Raw genomic sequence first — 19,138 nt, 5'->3', positions numbered from 1 at the left:
TGCAAAACTATGGTCAGACCACATAAATTCTGCAGTGTCACTCTGATGATGTATCTGAGAACACTGAGGCATAAAAGCCTGAATTCTAGTACTTACGCTATGAGACAGCTTCTAGTTGTTGCCCAGAGCCTGCTTTCTTTTAGAAATGTTTCCCTAGCAAATTCATCATGGGGGTGGGGTAGGCATGTGCTACTCCAGGACATCTGTTACCCAAGAAATAGTTAATGGGACAGTATGGTAGGAGCCCTGACCTCCAGTGACCTCTGCACTTTGGGAAATTCATTTTCAACTTATTCCAAGCTGGAAGTAATTCTTTCCATTAAAACAAGTTTTTTAAAAAGCCTCTGTCATACCCACAGCATGCAGGGAAAAGAGTTCTCTAGAAGAGGCTGTAGATACAGGATGCTCACTTTGGGGACAGACAGAGAGAATGTTGCTGTGTGAAGCAGCCAATGTTGCCTTTAGCAAACCAAAAACTAAATTGTGGGCAGTTGCAAGAATTCTGAGACTAGAGGACATTCCAGGAAATCAGGCAAAGGAAAAAAAGATGTGTGTGGAAATGGTTAATCCTCTAAGTATATGCATCCAGTCCGGAGCAGAACTGTTCGATTAGCCACATTACTTCAATGTTATCAGTGGGGGAAGACCAGAATGACTAGCACAGCATAGTGTACATGCCTATGTATCAAAAACTACATAAAATTTCAAATACAGAGTGTCATTTGCAACAAATCTTTTAATCTTCTTTAAAAAGCTGCAAGTTTAAAACCCCTAGGACCAGGGACATATTTTTTGTCTATTAGAATTAGAATTTTGGTGGTTGGAGGAGGGAAAAAAAAATCTGTTACAAAATTCTTTCATATTGAGTCATATTTCTCTCTGGATTAATCAAGAAAGCTAAAAGAGTATTCAATTCAATTTGATTCAATGCCATTCAATGCAGTATCTGTGGGACTGTACTATGTATATGGCACCATGAATGTTTTTGGGTTTTTTTCTAAGTAAGAAACATGAAGATAAATAATATTCAGTGCCTGCTTTCAAGGGTCCTGCTATCTTTTAGGAAGTTATGTACCATAAAAATTACTATACCAGACTGAATTCATAGACATAGCTTTACTTGAATGGAATGTTATGCTTATTCATTCAGATAACTCAGACATGGAGGTGGAAGGATATTTCCTACTTTACTGAAAAATCTGTCACAGAACAATTATACCAGTGATATGTTTCACGTTTTGAAGAGCTGATTTCATGAATTTTTATAATATTTTCACCTGGCAATTACACTTTTTTCCTTTAGGAACTTGGGCTATATGTCTCCATTGTTTTCCTTGTTTTATCTTCTTGATCTATCCTGAAGACTAAATATGTGAGGAGAAGTAGAAAATAATGTGGAGAAAAAAATTCTCTCCTATTGAAGAATCACAAAGGTCTCATGGAGGATTTGGATTTATAGGCGGGTTTGGAGGAAGAATAGCTTTGTACCTCTGATGTAAGTGGAAAGTATCCCACATAAAGGGCATAAAAGGTATTCCATAAGCTAAAGCTCAGAGGTTGGAGAACATGACTCATATTTTTTAAACAACAAGTTGTATGATGGGCCTGCACAAGAAGAAAAATGTGAGGATGTAAAAAGGTATGCACATCACTGGCTACAGTATGTACCTTTAATCAAGTAAGCCCAGCAAGGCTAGGTCAGTTAGCTGCCTCATGGGTACCTGAAGTACCTGTTTAATAGCATATCTTGCAGCATCACTGATTTATGAAGAATACATTGGCGTAAAAACAAGTAGTTATTCTAAATGTTACTTTTATTTTCCATTTTGGTGTATGAGGCCATCTATGAACACACGAAAGAGAAATTCTCCAGAGACATTTTCTAAATTAGCTTGAATGAAGAGACATTCACTGGCAAGTAATTTGGGTCCTCAACTTAACTAGAGGAGGGATGCACACTGAATGAAAGTTGGAATTTTTATATCAGCTTTGTTTAAAAAACCTAAGGAGTTTGTCGTAAGAAAAATGAGTGATGTTTATTTCATCCTGGGCTGATCACCTTTCTGATAGGCTTAAAAACAGAGTCTGTGCTTGCAGCAGAAACCAAGTACCTCCAGATCAGAGACCAATCTTTGGAAACAGAGTTGAAAGATGAAGATTCAGCCCTAAAAATGCCACTTGCCTGCTACTATTTAAACATGTCCTTATTATTATTAAAAAAAAAAAAAAGGTGTTCTCAGGCATAACAATTTGGAGTTAGGCATGAATAATAACAAGATGGCATAGTAGAAAAATTAGGGCTCAGAAAACTTGGATCCTAAATACAATTCTAAGATGAGTTCTGGGTATTTGAGCAGTCATATAACCATTCTAGCTTCCTGTTTCTTCATACCCTAAATTATATGCACAAGGCATATTTTCATGAGTTATCTACATTATCTTACATTAATTCTTCAAGTACATCATTTTATCCCCATTTTAAGGATAAAAAACCTGAAGCACAGAAAACTCACTGCCAGTCAGTAGACAACCCAAGTATCTGCTTTAAATCTCTACTGCATTATTGTTTAAATGCATCAAAAGACAAACAAGAGTTTTTTTGTTTGTTTTGCACAGTAATAATCACAGCAAGATTTTAAAAGACACTCGAAAAAACAAATTCAAAATGTAGGAAATAAATAAAAGCAAAGTATTCTAATTAAAATAAATAATTAGGAAGATCATTTTGGCAAATTAAAATAAAATTTGCAGAAAAATGCCAGGTTCCTTTAACATCGTTTATTCTCTGGCTATACTTGGTGGACTGGAAGTAGAGTGTTGTGCAGTGCAATATGTCTGTACATATGTGGATAATATATATGCTTGTTCATGTTGACATTGTGTTTCAATGTCAGCATTTCAACATTGTAACAATAATAGTTAATTTATGTATGTATATATAGAGAGGGTAAAATACTTTTACCTTTTACCAGTTCTGAGTAAAATTATTAGAGATAGCAGTTAATTGTAGATGAAACAATAAAGATTATCATGAATTTAATCTCCTCTAAATTCAAATTTATACATATAAAAATATCATTATAAAGACTTCATGCACTGATTCTACATTCACAATTCCAGTAACAGTGATGATAGTTCTAGTTTCAGCCATACAATTGTTAAATAAATGGTTTATAACTACATAGCTTTCTGCCCAGTTTAGGTGAAATTAGAAAAAAATGAGAAACAATAACTTAAATATATCTTTGAGATCCTTGGGAAAGAGTCATGTGAATTAAAGTGCCAATTCAGCTCACATTTCAGCCTCTAAATTTATACTTCTGGTATGTCCTCAACAATCTGCAATAGTTACAAACCAAATGAAATTTCAGACACTTTATGAAGTGACTTATAGCAAGGAAAGCAGATAATTTCTTCAGGGATTTTTCCTCTGCTGCTAAAGAAATATATGGGGATTTTATGATTTTTCTCCATTCAGCCTAGCATTTTCTGATTAATCATGAATGCCTACTTAGTTCTAGATTGCTGATCAATTAGCAAGAAAATGAAAGCTATTAACTTTTTTTTCAACCCTAGGGGTTGAATTTTTCATCATTTCAAAATGTTCTTCAAGTTCTAATACCCTTCTTGTTGCATCATCTAATTATCTAACCCAGCAGTCTCAAGAAACCTAACTATGTATGACAACTCAGTAATGGTATACATTTGAATATGACTCCATCTCTATAGTCAACTAATGGTAATTACAGTTGTACTGGAAAGTTCTTCCTACTGGGGCAGTGAAAGCTGAGCACCTAGCTCCCAGTAATTGATTTCCATCAGTTTGAAACACAATCATCAGTCATTCCAAACATACTTATTGAGCCCTTTATGTTCCTGGTACTATTTTAGCCTCAATAGGAGACAGCAGGGTACAAAGAAAGGTTCCTGTTCCGGTTTACTAGAGCTACCATTATGCAAAACACCAGAAATGTATTGGCTTTTATAAAGGGGATTTATTAGGTTGCAAATCTACAGTTCTAAGGCCATAAAAGTGTCCAAACTAAGCATCAACAAGAGGATACCATCATTGAAGAAAGGCCAATGGTGTCCAAAACACCTCTGTCAGCTTGGAAGGCATGTAGCTGGCATCTGCTGATACTTTGATCTGGGCTCCAGTTTCAAAATGGCTTCCTCCAAAATGTCTTTGGCCTTTAGTCTCTCTCAGCTTCTCTCTCTCTCAGCTCCTGTGCATCCTTGCTTGTTCTCCCAGGCTGCTTCTCTCTGTCTGGCGGTCCTCTCTTAGGTTCTCGAGGGCGAACTCTGGCTTCATCTCTTAGCTTAGGATCTCCAAACATCTTTCTGTCTGTACCGCCAAGCATCTCCAAGCATCTGGGTCTGTGTTGGCTCTTAACTTCTCCTGGGGGCAAACTCTAGGAGCATCTCTCCAAAATGTCTCTCTCAGCCTCTCTAAGCTCTCTGCTCTGCTTGAGCTCTCTTAAAGGTCTCCAGTGATTTAATTAAGACCCATCTGGAATGGGCAGGCTCACATCTAGATGGAAATAATTTTATGAAAGGTCTCACCCACAGTAGGGTGAGTCACATCTCCATGGAAACATTAAATCAAAAGTTTTCACCCTAGTAATATATCTGTCCCCACAAGATTGCATCAAAGAACATGGCTTTTGTGGGGGACATAATAGATTCAAAGCAGCACAGTTCCCTACCCTCATTCTAGTATGGGAACAAAGACAGTTTATATATATTTATATATAAATAAGTAAATAAGTAAAATAAGTAAATGATATAGTATATTAGAAGGTGTTAAGTCCTATGCAACACAGAGAAAATGTAGGGCAGGGTAAGGAGTTCCTACAGAGAGTTGGAGGAGGCTGTAAATAGAGTAGTCAGGCTTGCCCCTTGAAGAAAAGTGAGAATTCAGCAAAGTCTTGAAGGATGTGAAGGAGTTAGCCATCAGTACTGTTTTAACAAACCAAGCCTCCTACTTCTCTGTATAAAAACAAGGAAATCATTGTTAGCCAAGTAAAACCTATTCAAAATAAACAATTACATGAAATAAAGGAATGTAGTTCCCATCACATTTAAAATGCAAATTATACTGGAACACTTACCAAGAATTTTGGTCCAGGAAAGATATATTGAGTCACAGCTTGTTGTTGTTGTTGTTTGGTAATTACTTCATCAGATATATTTTTAAAATATATTCTATCACAAACTGCAAATTAAATTTCTGAAGAGAGCAAAGAATCTTCTAATGTATCCTGAAAGTAGATAAGCTACAGCTGATGAAGGGGCCACCCACCTTCAAAGATATCACATTACATGCTGCCAAAGCAAGGAGGTTTGAGGTAAAACGAAATAACCCAAGCGTATGTGTACATTTGCTATTGTTGGAACTAATATCATTTCACACATTCTGGAACCTGCTTGATCTCAGATGAATTCTTCATATCCTGATAACAACAAAAAACAACAATAGTAATAAAATAATAATTCACTCTTATTGAAGTCTTATTACCTACCACACGCTGTTCAAACATAGGAGTGTAACATGTTACTTCAATTAATCCTCCCAATGAGTCTATGAGAGACATAATATTATCATCTTATTTTTTCATCTGAAAAATTTTACAGATGAGGAAATTAAGAAGCAGAAGGGATAAGTATGGTCAGTGTTAGAGCTAGTTTGAACCGTTGTATTTAGACTACAGAACCTGACCTTTTAACCACAATGTCACATGACTCCTATAAGCAGTTTTGACCTGCTACCCCAACATGGGCTGTATGCAAGACAATCCACTGGGATGCAGATAAAAGTATCGGGATGTTTATTAATGTTCATCCAAAAGTAGGAAAGATACTGACCTGAAATAATATTTAACAGTGATGAAACTTTTTGCCCCGCTCGGTTTGTATCTCAGAAAATCTCATGTTTCAGACCATCTGCACAGCATCCTGAGGGGGAAAATGGGAGTGTCACAGTGAACAGAGTTAACAATTGAGATCCCCCTTGTTACTTCATTTTCAGTCTATTTCTATAAAAGCATTTACAGATTTTATAATCTAGTTTGACTCAATTATCCCTCAGAAAAGAGGCAAGTAGTTTGAAAACTCCTGCAAAGAGACTGTACATAGAATATAATACTAATAACTCAATCATGTATGAACAGCAAGAAAATGGCACAGCTGACAGTTCTTCCACTTCCTTAATGCACAGTTTGTCAGTAAAGTCACATTATAGATTTCAAATAAGGACATTGAATTAGAACTGACACAGTTGCACTCTTTTCTGTGAAAACATAATAATTTTGTTAGCACAAAAAAAGGTGTTATATTGTTAGTAAAAAGAATATTTAAATAGTGTTTAATTCATCTGCTATTTTACATTTTGCATATTTTAAAAAGTTCACAAATTATTATAGAAGTACAAGCATATGACTATAAAAATAAACATTCATATATTGGAATGCATTCTCAAATATTTGCTGATAGTTGTAAGGCCACAAATTAGGATCATCAAAACAATTAACATGACAAATGGGAATAAGCTTTTATTATAAAATTAACATTAATTTATTTCTGTATTAACCTACAAATTAATAGGAACTAAGTGTCCACACTTGTAACTTTTATATAATATCCCAAAATGCCTTAAATAAATCTCACTATTTCAAGCTAAGTTATAACCGTTTTTATTTCCCTCTACAAGGGGTCTTTTTTGGCACATATACATTCATTTATTCAAGACCATCATGGAATTTCCAACTCATTTTAATTCAATTAAAATATTCAATGTCTACTTTTCATTGATTTCGATACAGATGCTGGCTTTTTCCTTTAACTTCTGTATCTTTCTGTCAATGGACTTTCAAACTTCTCAGCTACTTAAGCTCAAAGCTTTCACTATGTCTTGGCACATTTAACAAGTTGACAAATCCTGTGTTTTTTTTCCATTGTCTCTTCCTTTCCTTTCCCATTGTTCCATTTTCCCATTGCCCTTTCTTCTCCTTTCCCATTGCCAGCACCATCTAAGTTCTTAAAGACATGTATATATTATTTTAATAGCCTCTTTTTTGCTGGTCTCCCCGGTCAAGTCCAATCCCTATATAACATCCATGATCCCTTCTGTCCACACTTGATAGATTAATCTCATTTTGATGTACTGAGGAGGATTTATTTCCAGTCCTCCTCAGACCCCATCACAAAGTATTTAAATTCACCCCGTTGACTTATAAAACTCTCTGCCCCACCTGCCTTATCTTGCACACTTTTGCCTACACGTATTCTGTGCTTTTCCTACCTTCTAGTTTAAGGCAATGTTCTAAAGACTTTTGAACTTTCATTGTGTTTTCTGATAAAATACTTATAACATTTCTTTCTGCATATTATGATAATTATTCAGGTATATGTTTTTTTTTCATATGGATTACATATTTCTTGAGGTTAAAAAACAAACTGTATTTTAGCATATTTCAGCACCTTAAAGACACTATGTCCTGCTTTTCATTTCTCAGTATATTTGAAAGTTACTATATATGTGGAAGTTTCTTAAACATATGCACAAAGAAGTGAGGGTAATTTGATGTTATGTCCTTTAATGATAAATGTGAAAACACAGTATATTTTTACAGCCAGATATGCAAATTGTGAAATGTCATTTAGTGAATTACCCAACTGTCTGCAAAAACGGAGAAGGGAAGAGAAATATGCTGAAAAATAATATACCCTTGCTTACTTTACCTCACCATTCCTAAAATTTTTGCACTACAACAGATATTATAATTTCCTCAAAGATATATTTAAAACTTATTTATTTAATGAAACCTCCACTGATTAACATTACATTACACTATCCTTTTCCTTATTTTGTATTCTTTCACAATTTGCACCTAATTTATTTTATCATATCCTTCCTTCCATGCTGCCTTTTATATAGTTTTATTTGTTTTGTTTTGTTTAATAGAATACCCATTTTTATTTAAATGTAGAGGCAATGACTTTTAGTTCTTTGGTTCCTCCAACGATCATGGATGAATTCCAAGTATATCCTAAGTACTCCATTAGCACATGTTTTATTAAATGGAGTTCTTTTAAGAATATGATTTTTAACAGAACAAATATCAAGAAAGCAAGTATATACTTTTGGGGACTTATACAGATGTGTCTTAATTTGTCATCAATATCTGGACCAAATAGCAGGGCCAAATGTGGCCTTGGAAAATGGAAGAGATGCAACATCTTACTCTTAATAATTTCTGTAAGAGTTACCAACAGACAGTGTCCACTGTCGAAATTGACCACTTAGGAATCAAGAATAATGATAGAGTTACTAGTTTGCTTTTGAATTCTGAGTTCAGGTGGTGCAAACAAATCTGAGAAGAGCAATGTCTTTAAGTGGTTGACATTAAGAACAAGTATGCATATTTAAATAATTAGAGAACTGTCAGAGCAGAAGGTAGATTTTCTAAGTGCCCAGGTCCCCAGGGTGGATACAATGCCAATATGGAAAGTTATCATCATTACTTGGTTTTGAAATAAGAAGCTAATTTTTTTTAATTTATTTAAATGTATTTCTCCACCAAAAAGGAAAATTCTCCATGAAAACCAGATATACAAGGAACCAGAATATGTGTCCATTGGAAGACATCATATACAATAATGAAACGGTAATGAAACAGAGCTATTTTCTGTTTTTCCTCCACTGACCCACTGCCAGCTCCAGCGCTTGACTCATTTAAAACAGAAACAATAATTTTAAGTCTACAGAGAGAAAAAACACCCAAGTTACTATATATGTGGAAATTTCTTAAACATATGCACAAAGAAGAGTGCATATGTTTAGAGTATGTTGATACTCTATTCCTCATATATAAGGAATAATTAGGAAGAAATACATTATTAATACAGGTTAATGTCATAATAAATGAGTGTTCAGCTTTTCAAACTGAGTAGAATTTAGTAGTCCACACCTAGATGAAATCCCCGTATTCCAAAAAAAGGCCTCTAGAACCCTAGCATCTAAGTAAAAGTAAAAAGTAGAGATCTAAAACAAAAAAACACAAAACACCAAACAATCTTAGCTACAAGCAAAATACAGATCCTTTGCAATCTGAGTCTCATCTTAATGAAATTTCAAGCATTTGCTATATATAACACAGCATGAAACTTAAATATACTTACATATATTTAATATATATAATAATTATTTAAGCATTATTTCATTTCTGTGTTTTAGCTCCTTCTCCGAAACACTAAATTCTGGAACTGAATTAGCTATTTTCTTTAAGAAAAATATATACAGCTCAGCTAAAATAGTCACAGTTCAGCTAACAGTTAGCAAGTAGATGGTGTCAGCCATTGTCCAGTTGCTCTAGAGTTCCCATAGGAACTGTAAGGAACTCCAGATTTGTAATCATCAGATTTCAATTTTAGAGCTAGGTTCACCCTCATCACTCTCTAGGAGAATTGTTAACCCCATCTGTGAAACAGACATAACAATACCTAGAATTATTTTGAAGGTTAAGTGACACAATGTATATTATAATCCTTTGATAATTATAAAATACTCAGCAGGCATTATTCGTATTCAAGTACTACAGTATAATCTACTTTCTCAGCTTTGTGTTTTACATCTTTTGAAATCTCATTTTTTAAAACTCTTCCTTCAAACCTTAATTTTCTACTCTGCTTATTTGGCAAAAGTCAATAGGAAGAGATTGTCAAAAGGCAACTTTAAAGAATTTTCCATGTCTCTCTCAACCTGAGATTTTTGGCTTTGAAGCTAATTTATATTAAATTTTTTGGATTGCATCCAAGTGCACACAATTAACTGCTTTTGATTGCATTTAAATACACTTAATCAACACATAAAGGGGGTTTAAATAAATATTTAAAGTTATTTCTTTATCATTAGCAAAGTACTGTATTTTAAGTTCCTTAGAGACAAGGATGACTTCTTATACTCTCTCCTTCCCACATCGTCTTACCCTTGTACCTATCAAAGCACTAATATGCATAGAGAATGCTCAATAAAAACTGATCAGACTTTTCATATGAAATCATTCAATAGATAAGATTTATTGATCATATACTCTAAGCCAGGCACCATCCTAGAAGCATAAAATGGCACATTATAAATTTCTTAAAGGCATGTGTTTAAATAAAATATATTAAAATTTAAATCTCAATTAGGGAATAATGTATAAGATTCAAAAAATTCCTGTGTAGAAAGTATATGTCATCAGTGAAAAATGAAAGTGTTTTGATCTTAATATAACCACACTATTTGTTATGTGCAAACACTCTGTTTATTGATTTTGCTCAAATCTCTTGATTTCATTTGGATTAAGTTTTACATTAGTAGCCAGTTGTTCATACTATCTGTTATGATAGGACTATGAAATTTTACCTTCCCACTGAGGTTAGAAATATGCATTAACTGCAAATGCAAACAACAACTGATATTTCCAAGAATGTCACAGTTCAGCAGCCAGTTTCCTCTGAATATACATATTCTTATATGTCATCTGGGCCCATATATCCTTTATATTATTAAAAATAGTTCCCCAGAAATATTGATTTGCCCTTGCTTCACTTTGTGATAAAATGTTTGAAATTAGTTTTTCTTGGCTCAATTAGTATGGCATCTGTTCTCTGAACCCTGTAACTCATTCCTCATGCAAAAGAGGAATCTTGCTCCTGCAGCTGTATTGATCCATGTGGCCCTTTTGGTTAGGAGTAAAGCCTCTTTAATTACTTTGGCTGACTTTCATTTTTTACAAAGTCTTAGGCACATGAGCTATCATGTTGTAGTGTTCTCGTTTGTCTTAAATTTAGACGCACCTTGGTCTCCAGAGATTGATTGACCGTCTATATTCTTGAGAAATCACCACCTACGCCAGTCTACACTAGCACTGCTTAGCTTAGAAATCTGCAAGTTTCTCCTAGGGGTTGATAACCTGTTCCCTTTCCTTCGCCAGAGGTGTTTTGACCTTTAATTAAAAGGAAAATTTGTTGTCTTCCTTTTAGAAGACAGCAAATAATGAACTCATTAAAATGAGGTTAGTGTTCAGGCCTTAGAGCAATAAGAGTTGAAGTCTCATTAGCAGCTAACAATGCAGAACACAGCACATAAATAAACCTAATATGGCACAGCAAAATGCCTCAGTGCATTAAATTTGAGCAGAATCAAATGTTTACCATCGATGTCTGGGGCATGAAGTTTTAATAAACTAAATAAAAGAAAGCAAATTGTTTCCTATTAACCATGAAATGTTACCACAGAAAAATTGCCCCAAAAAGTATATTATGTAAATGTAGGATGTGTTAGTAATTAACAAGGATATTGTAGAAAAATATCTGTCTTGCTTAATAGATGCAGCAATTAGGAAGGATAAAGACAAATCAAAATCTCTAAAGGTAATTCTAGAGATTAACATAAAATGAAGCAGAATGAAAGAACTAGATTTTTAAAAGAGACTTCATCTCATTCATGGCCCCAGGTGAGAGATATTTGCAATGTCAAACTAAAGAGTCAGTTAATAAAACGGAACACCCTTGTAGTTGATTAAATATCTTCTGGGAAAGAGATTCCTTAAGAACTTATTTAAAAGCACTACTACACTTCATTTATAGAAGTTCAAAGACTTGTTTTAACAAATTCTAATACTTTGAATGTTTTCTATAAATCTAAATGAGCTGTGATTAGTAAAATAGTAGTTAGGGGTTTTATTTCAACAGTTCAGAGAATAGCATGAGCATATAAATTCTTTCTAATGTTTATTAACTACATCACAATATTTACATTAAATGATTGGTAACTATTTGCTTTTCCTTCTCCAATGTTACATATTCTTTAAATAAGATAAGACATTTCTTTCAATTCGTGTCCTCTGTATTTAACATGTGTATAAAATTATTCTTATATAAAAAATTATTAGAGCAATATTCTTACTTGATAATTCATTCCATCAATTTTTTTCAGCATGTTTGTTGAAGCTAGCTTGCATTCCTCATTTTCTGAGCTCTTATGGAAATACAGAAAGAGAAAATATTGTTTGGGGCCAAAATATTTAATATATTAGAAACACCTGCATTTTGCAGATACAGGCAACTGATTAAATGATACCTTAAGGGTTTTGAAGAGTTATTTCACTCTTCAGATAAGAATAAACAATAAGTAGTTGGTAATTTGCAAACAATGATCATCTGTTACCCATAATCTGTGAACCAATTCAGGAGCATCACTCACCACATTCAGTTCTCTCATATGCCATTGTTCATTTGGCATCTCATCACTTGATATTTAGAGTCCTAGTATTTTATATTCAAACTATATGCATATCTGACCACTTTCCTCTAATTTTACTATCCACTCCAAGACACACACTCTCAATTAGGCTGTTTCTCCCTTCAAAGTGTCTCTGCCCTCCATTCTTGAACTTCTCCCAACCCAATCATTCCTTCACATGTTGCTCACACGTCTAAGGTGGGAATTATGACTTTATATCTCTACTTAAAACTCTCTGATGACTTCCCTTTACACTCAAGTTACTGCACCATATTATTTATTTATTGTCTATCTCATCATGTGGGATATAAACTTCTAAATAAAAGCACTTTGTTTTGCTCAAAGCTAAATCTCCAATACCTAGAACATTTAGAGCATATTAGTTATCAATGTTTCTTAAATAAATGAGTGCAATTACACACTTCCCTTATTTGAGTCTTCCTTAAAATTAAATTAGAGCAAAATTAATATGAGATGGGGATAATGTCAGGCAGATAATGCCAGTCATGGAACTCCAAAGGATTACCATTCCCATAGAATATATTTCTAATGGTACCTCCTTTTGTTGAGAATTGAGAGCTGTGCTGGAAATTGTTGCTATTGATATTTTTTTTGGTTTATGTTTTTCTATTTCATGAGCATCTCACTAATTTCCTTCATCTGCTGGGGAATAGAGTTGATAGACTAGTAGGTGTTTATCAGATGAAGTCAAGCCCATTTTGCTACAAATGTGAATTATAATTAGACTTTAAATAGGGTTGAGTATGAGGAGATGACAACAAGATCTCATAGAGCTTTTATTCTTGAAACTCGTAAGTTTTGTCAGAGGAAGAGATTTGCTAAAAGAAGATATGTCTACAAAGTACAGCAAAAATTCATCTTAAAATATTATGCTTTACCATGGATATTTTATCAGAGATGTGTAGGTTTTTACCTTGGATTTTAATATATTTTGATCATGGTTTCTTTAACCAAATCATTGTTCTATATAGATAATGACATGCTTTTCAGATGTATAACAAAAATTTTTTAAAAACTGAGTTAAAACATGCATTATACATAAGAATACAATTATAAAAATTTGCTATCATCAACTGTAACAAATTGTTCCACACCAATGCAATTTGTAAAAAACAGGGTGGTATACAAGAATCCCATTATTTTGTATTTTATGCATGTTTGTTCTGAAAACCCACAACTTCTCTAATAAAAAGAAGCTACTTTTACCTCATTGACAGGGTAAGTAGAAGGCTGTCTTATATTTGAGCTTAAACAATAAAGAAGTTCTAATGACTCAAATGTACATAAAATGACTCATGAGTTGATATATAGTAATTGGAAATGATTTTTGTGTTACAATTTTTAAAATTGTATGTGAGTGTGTGCAGGCAAATGTTCAGCTACAGCTCATATGAACATCTTTCAGAAGTTTATAAAGGTGAGCATAATGATTTGATGTAATCCATATTTATTCAGGTATGGTAAAACAACATGAAAATAAAACAAAAAAAAAAGTTTTCACATGGAAACTATTCATATATATATATGTATATGTACACACACCTATATACATACACACAAATTTTTTTGTAAGGGGGACCTAGGATAATGCTTGGAATTTAGAAGTGGCTCATTAAATGTTTGCTGATGTGGTTCCTTATGGAGATAAGGCTTTTGGTTTTTACCTAAGGTAAATTTCGCTAGCAGTCTATGTGTTTATTTGCAAATTTTTCCCAATTGAGCTGTTAAACAAACTCATATTTTGTTAAATAATTATTCTATATAGTTACTAAAATAAGAATTTCATAATGAAAATTATATTTCCAATTATATCATCAATGATAAACTTTCATTTATTTTTTTTAAATCATCAAAGGAGATGTGCTTGAAATTTTTTAACCCTATTCTTTTATACAAATTGTGTGACTATATTTTTAAATGTGAACTTTCACTTTATTCCTTGCATTTTTAGAAATTTTGATTTTAGTAACAAACTAAAATTTCCCTTTTAAAAACATTCATATATATAATTTAGTGGTATTAATTACATACACAATGTGCTATCATCATGACCATTCATTACTTAATTTTTTCCACCACCCCAAACAGAAATTCTGTACAAATTAAGCATTAACTCTTCATTTCCCAACCCCACCTCAGCACCTGGTACCCTGTATTCTAGTTTCTGACTCTATAAACCTGCTTATTCTAATTATTTCAGATCAGTGAGATCAAATAATATTGGCCCTTTTGCATCTAGCTTATTTCACTTAACATGAAGTTTTCAAGGTTCTTCCATTTTGTTACATGTATCAGAACTTTTTTCCATTTCATGACTGCATAATATTTTATTGTATGTATTTACCACATTTTACTTCTTCATTTATCTGTTAATGGACATTTAAGTTGTTTCCATCTTTTGGAAGTAGTGAATAATGCCACTATGAACATCAATGTGAAAATATCTGTTTGAGTCCTTGCTTTAAATACTTTTGAGTATTGAAAATAATCAACTACAAGTGGGATTGCTGGGTCATGTGGTAATTCTACACTAAACTTTCTGAGGAACTGCCAAACTGTTTCTCACAGTGGCTGCAGAAGTTCATATTCTTACCAACAGTTAACCAGTGTTCCTATTTTTCCACATCCTCTCCAATACTTGTTATTTTCCATTTTTTTGTTGATAGTAGCCATTCTAATGGGTGTGAAATTATGTCTCCCTGAGGTTTTCATTTGGATTTCCCTAATGGCTAATAATGTTGAGCATCTTTTCATGTACTTTTTGACTATTTGTATATCTTCCTTGGAGAAATGTCTCTTCAAGTCTTTTGTCCATTTTTAAATGGGTTGTTTCTCTTTTTGGGTTAAGCTGTAGCATATATTTATAAATTCTGGACATTAATCCCTTATCAGAATGTTTCCAAATATTTCCTCCCATCCTGTAGGCTGAATCTTTACTTTCATGATGAAATCCTTTGATGCCTCCAAGTTTTTCCTTTTTTTAATTTTAATGAGGTCCCATTTATCTTTTTTTTCTGTTGTTGCTCATGCTTTTGTTGTAAAATCTAAGAAACCATTGTTAACACAAAGTCCTTGTGCTGGTTTGAATGTATTGTGTCCCCCAAATGCCATTATCTTTGTAGATTTGTGGGGCAGACATTGGTGCTGGTTAGATTTGCTTGGAATGTGCCCCACCCAGCTGTGGGTAATGATTCTGATGAGATATTCCCATGGAGGTGTGGCCCCGTCCATTCCGGGTGGGCCTTGATCAGTGGAGCCATATAAATGAGCTGACTCAAAGAGACGGAACTGAGTGCAGCTGTGAGTGATGTTTTCAAGAGGAGCAAGCTTGCTGGAGAGGAACGTCCTGGGAGAAAGCCGTTTTGAGGCCAGAGCTTTCAAGCAGACGCCAGCTGCCTTCCTAGCTAGCAGAGGTTTTTCTGGACGCCATTGACCATCCTCCGGTGAAGGAACCCAATTGCTGAGGTGTTACCTTGGACGCTTTGTGGCCTTGAGCCTGTAACTGTGTAGTGAAATAAACCCCCGTTTTATAAAAGCGTATCCATCTCTGGTGTTTTGCATTCTGCAGCATTAGCAAACTAGAACAGATTTTGGTACCAGGAAAGTGGGGTGCTTTTGCTGCTGTGTTTGCAAATACCAAACATGTTGGAATGGCTTTTCAAATGGATAAGGGGAAGTTTCTGGAAGAATTGTGAGGAGCTTGATAGAAAAGGCCAAAACTGCTTTAAAGAGACTGTTTGTGGAAATATGGACTCTAAAGATACTTCTGATGAGGACTTGAACAGAAATGATGAATATGTTGTTGTAAACTGGAAGAAAGGTGATCCTTGTTTTAAAGTGGCACAGAATTTGGCAAAATTGAATCCTGGTGTCAGATAGAAGGAAGAATTTGAAAGCGACAACCTGGAATACTTAGCTGAGGAGATCTCCAGATTACATGTGGAGGAGGTACCCTGGCTTCTCCTTGCAGCTTATAGTAAAATGCGAGCCGAAAGATAAACTTAGAACTGAACTCTTGGGTTCAAAGAGACCAGAAGCTGATCGCTTGGAAAATTACGAGCTTCCAGGGGGTGGAATCCCAGAAGCTACAGCCCAACATGAGGATGTAACCAAACAAGGAACCCAGCCACCATTTCAGTACAAGCCAAGATTGGAGACGGAATTATCCAGAAAGGATTTGTGGAAAGTCCTATTGTCTAATCGCTTTGACCCCTGTGTGCTTCATGCAAAGCCAACAGAATTTTTGCAAGCTCTTTATAGACAGAGCCATCGCCGGTCTGGACTGAAGGAGACAGACAAGGAACAAATTGAAGGAAAAATTTCTTCAAAGACTGCCATGGAGGTTGAGGTCTGGAGTCAGGAGGTTTAGGGCTGGGAGAGCGGAGCAGCCCACATGCATGGAAAGGGTGAGTTTGCCCTGGAGGTTGAGGGCGGGCTTTCCGCCTCGATGCTCTGGAAGAGTTTTGCCACCTCAGGTCCCAAAGAGGGTGGAGCACATTTCCAGGGAATTGGGGAGAGCCTGGCTGCCACCCCACTGTTCTGAAGGGGTTGAGCATGTGCCCCGGAGATGGAAAGGAATCCGGGAGCTGCCCCAATGTTTGAGGAGAGTGGGGTTGAGAAGGTGGTCTCCTCAATGTGTGGGTATGTTGGAGCACTCACCCAAGCATTTGGAGAGGAAACAGCTGCCAAAAAGGTCCTTGGGAAGGGTTAAGCTCCCACTCTCTCAAGCCCCAAGGATGCAACGTTGTTCTGTTAATGACTCTCAGACTTTGAAATCTAATGGAGTTTCTCCTGCGGGTTTCAGGAACTGTTTTGCTCCTGTTAACCCTGTTTTCCTTACTGTTTCTCCTTATGGCAATGGAAATGTTTATCCTATGAATGTGTCTCCTTTGTATATTGGGAGCACGTAACTTGTTCTAAGTTCACAGATCCACAGCTAAAGAAAAATTATGCCTTAGGACTGGCCAGGCCTATAACTGATTTTGATGGGATTTTGTACTTAACTTTTGTTACTGAAATGATTTAAGTTTTTGTGATATTGTGATGAAATGAATGTATTTTGTATTTGGAAAGATAATGTCATTTTGGGGTCCGGGGGGTGGAATGTGCTGGTTTGAGTGTATTGTGTTCCCCAAATGCCATTATCTTTGTGGTCCTGTGGGGTAGACGTTTTGGTGCTGGTTAGATTTGCTTGGAATGTGCCCCACTCATCTGTGGGTGATGATTTTGATGAGATGTTCCCATGGAGGTGTGGCCCCGCCCATTCAGGGTGGGCCTTGATCAGTGGAGCCATATAAATGAGCTGACTCAGAGAGAGGGAACTCAGTGATTGCAGCTGTGAGTGATGTTTTGAAGAGGAGCAAGCTTGCTAGAGAGGAACGTCCTGGGAGAAAGCCATTTTGAGGCCAGAGCTTTGGAGCAGACACCGGCTGCCTTCCTAGCTAGCAGAGGTTTTCTGGACACCATTGGCCATCCTCTGGTGAAGGTACCCGATTCCTGTTGTGTTACCTTGGACGTTTTGTGGCCTTAACACTGTAACTGTGTAGCGAAATAAACCCCCATTTTATAAAAGCCTATCCATCTCTGGTGTTTTGCATTCTGCAGCATTAGCAAACTGGAACAGTCCGGAAGGTGCTTCCCTATGTTTTCTTCAAGAAGTTTTATAGGTTTGGCTGCTATATTTAGGTTCTTTATACATTTTGAGTTAATTTTTGGATATGGTATGAGGTAGTGATCTCTCTTCATATTTTTTGCATATGGATATCCTGTTTTCCCAGCACTATTTGTTGAGGATATTATTTGTTCCTCATTGAATAGACTTGGCACCCTTATCAAAAATCAATTTTGGCCAAAGATGTGAGGGTCTATTTATGAACTCTCAATTCTATTCCATTGCTATATATGTCTGTTCTTGTGCCAGTACCATGCTGTTTTGACCCCCGTAGCTTTGTAAAAAGTCTAAAAATTGGAAAGTGTGAGTCTTCTGCTACATTCTTTTCTAAGATGGTATTGGTTATTCAGGCCCTTTACCCTTTCAAATAAATTCAGTGATGGTCATTTCCATTTCTGCAAATAAGACTGTTGGCAATTTAATTGGGATTGCAATGCACCTGTAAATTACTTTATGTAGCATTGACGTGTTGACAATATTTAATCTTCCAACCCATCAACATGAAATGCCCTTCCTTTTATTTAGGTCTTTGATTTCTTTCAGGAAATTTTGTATTTTGCTGTGTATAAGTCCTTTTCATTCTTTGTTAACTGTGTTCCTAGATATTTTAGTTGCTATTGTAAGTGGATTTTTAAATTAATTTCCACCTTAATTGTTTATTACTAGTGATTACTAGTGAACAGAAACACTATGATTTTTGAGTGCTGATCTTGTTCCCCCATGACTTTGGTGAATTTGTTTTCAGCTTTAGTAGCTTTGCTGTAGATTTTATAGGACTTTTTTATATATAGGATCATGTCTTCTGCAGATAGGAAACATTTTTGTTCTTCCTTTCCAATTTGAATGGCTTTATTTCTTTATCTTGCCTAATTGCTCTGGCTAGAATTCCAATAGAATGTTAGATAACAGTGGTGAAAGAAATGGTAACATCCTTGCCCTGTTCCCATCTTAGAGGGTAAACTTTCAGTCTTTCACCGTTGAGTATGATGTAGTGATGGGTTTTTCATATACATCCTTCATCATGTTGAAGATATTTCCTTCTGTTTTAGTTTGCTAGGCTGCTGAAAGCAGATATCATGAAATGGGTTGGCTTAACAATAGGAGTTTATTAGCCAACAATTTTGAGGCTGAGAAAAATGTCCAAATCAAGGCACCAT

General features: G+C 35.1%; 1 protein-coding gene across 7 annotated transcripts in view; it reads left to right on the top strand.

Annotated features, from left to right (window-relative positions):
- The window catches only part of NDST4 (N-deacetylase and N-sulfotransferase 4), a 499,153-nt gene that overhangs the window by 296,487 nt on the left and 183,528 nt on the right, over positions 1–19,138 (top strand). The window lies entirely within an intron of this gene.

This window comes from Choloepus didactylus, chromosome 3, assembly GCF_015220235.1.
Source record: "Choloepus didactylus isolate mChoDid1 chromosome 3, mChoDid1.pri, whole genome shotgun sequence".
NCBI lineage: Eukaryota > Metazoa > Chordata > Mammalia > Pilosa > Megalonychidae > Choloepus > Choloepus didactylus.
This window is presented reverse-complemented; position numbering and strand designations above follow the sequence as displayed.